The sequence below is a fragment of the Leptonychotes weddellii genome, unplaced genomic scaffold, assembly GCF_054177405.1.
Source record: "Leptonychotes weddellii isolate Sample4059 unplaced genomic scaffold, ASM5417740v2 HiC_scaffold_12688, whole genome shotgun sequence".
Classification (NCBI taxonomy): Eukaryota; Metazoa; Chordata; class Mammalia; order Carnivora; family Phocidae; genus Leptonychotes; species Leptonychotes weddellii.
Window position 1 is genome coordinate 1 of NW_027705870.1, and position 2,321 is coordinate 2,321.

General features: G+C 41.7%; 1 pseudogene; it reads right to left on the reverse strand.

Annotated features, from left to right (window-relative positions):
- Window positions 1–746: 746 nt before the first annotated feature.
- On the reverse strand, window positions 747–1,711 carry LOC145718249 (small ribosomal subunit protein uS2 pseudogene; annotated as a pseudogene).
- Between the last annotated feature and the right edge of the window lie 610 nt (window positions 1,712–2,321).

The following is a 2,321-nucleotide window of genomic DNA, read 5'->3' on the forward strand; positions in this document are numbered from 1 at the left end:
CAGAGAGGGAGACAAACCATAAGAGACTCTTAATCTCAGGAAACAAACTAAGGGTTGCTGGAGTGGTGGGGGGTGGGAGGGGTGGGGGGTGGGAGGGATGGGGGGTGGCTGGGTGATAGACATTAGGGAGGGTATGTGCTATGGTGAGCACTGTGAATTATGTAAGACTGTTGAATCACAGATCTGTACCTCTGAAACAAATAATACAGTATATGTTAAAAAAAAAAAAGAAGATAGTAGGAAGGGAAAAATGAAGGGAGGAAATCAGAGGGGGAGATGAACCATGAGAGACTATGGACTCTGAAAAACAAACTGACGGTTCTAGAGGGGAGGAGGGTGGAGGGATGGGTTAGCCTGGTGATGGGTATTAAGGAGGGCACATACTGCATGGAGCACTGGGTGTTTTATGCAAACAATGAATCATGGACCACTACATCAAAAACTAATGATGTAATGTATGGTGACTAACATAATAAAATTAAATTTTAAAAAAAGTTAGTCTTCATTTTACAGTCTAGTTTGTCCAGTGTAAATATTGCTACTCTGGCTTTCTTCTGATACACATTTGCATGAGAAATGTTTCTCCATCCCCTCACTTTTAATTTCCAGGTATCTTTAGGTCTAAGATGAGTCTCTTGCAGGCAGCATATAGATGGGTCTTGTGTTTTGGGTTTTTTTTTTCAACTTTTAGAAACTGTTTACTTTCTGTCAACCTTATTTCAACTTTGCCTTTGTGGAAGAGCGGCTTAAGACCACACAGAGTTTGTTCCTACCCATTTAATGGCTTGAGCAGTGGGAGCTGCAGATCAATGCTCAGTGGCCGGCTAAGTGCTCCAGTTTTCAGTAGGGAACTGCTGAAAAGGCACCGAGAACACCTGCATGCCTTCAGAACAGTTTGTGACTTTAGGATGAGTAGTGGTGAACTCAGGAGCTGGAGTACATTCACCCTGAAATTCCTCCTTGGTCACAGCCTTTTCAGCAGTGGCCTGATCTTCTTTTTTAATCTCTTCAGAATGTCTGTAGAAGTAGAGATCAGGCTTGACCTCCCATGGGTCTTCATGGGAAATGGTGCCACACATGCACAGAACTTCCCCAGGGCTGGCCTCACCCACATCAGACCGTGGAGTGAGCTCTGTTGTTGTTGCAAGGGATGGCAGTGTCCACATAGTGCAGAGGAGAGTCTGTGTTACACAGAGAGATGGTAGACAGGTTAATATAAGATGCCTCTGTGAGAGGCTGGTGGTCAGCCCTGGGATCTGTAACCACCAGAAATCTGGGCTCCTAGAAGGCTGCCTGGATCTGGTTATTGAAGGTTCCAGGAGTGAAGTGGCCAGCAATAAAGTGGCTCCAGTAGCATCAGCAAACTTTGGCACAGCTCACTGGCCAGTGTTCCTGGACAATATGACCTAACATCAGCTGGGTTTTCAATGGCAACAATGACATGCGCTGCCAGCAGAAGCTTCTCCCAGGTTCTCCTCAGATTCATGATGTAGATGCTGTCACTTTTCCTTTTGTAGATGTACTGTTCCATTTGGAAGTCAAGGTTGGTGCCACCTAAGTGGGCTCCTGCTGCAAGGAATTTAAGGACACCCTCTTCATTCATTTGCAGGACATCAAGGGCTCTGGACTTCGTGGAAGTTTCCCTATAAGTTATGATGGGAACACAAACAACGCCATACTCTCCTTGGGTACTGTGGAAAGGGATGGGGCTTGTTTTTGTTTTATCTATTCCGACACCTTATGTCTTTTGATTGGAGCATTTAGTCCATTCACATTCAAAGTAATTGTTGATAAATATGTATTTGACATTTTATTACTTGTTTTGTGGTTGTTTCTGGATATTTTCTCTGATCCTTTCTTGTCTTTCTATTTTTTAGGCTTTGCTCATTTTCTTTAGTGATATATTTGGTTTTCTTTCTCTTCATTCTTTACATGTTCATTAGTGGGTTTTAATACATGGTTGGTATTATATTTGTATACAACATCTTCTGCATATAGCAGTCTATATTAAGTTGATGGTCATTCAAGTTTGAACCAATTCTTTTCTCCTTTCCCCCCATACATTTTAGGTATATGTTATTATATTTTATATCTTTTTTTGGTGTGAGTTCTTGGCTGATTTTTACAGAAACATTTCTTTTTTTACTGCTTATGTTTCCTGTCTTTATACTGTCACTTCTGATCTCTCCTTTCCACTCAAAGTGTCCTCTTTAATATTTCTTGAAGGACTGGTTTAGTGGTAATGAGCTCCTTTCATGTTTGTTTGTCTGGAAAACTCTTTATCTCTTCTTCCATTTTGAATGATAGCCTTGTTGTATAGA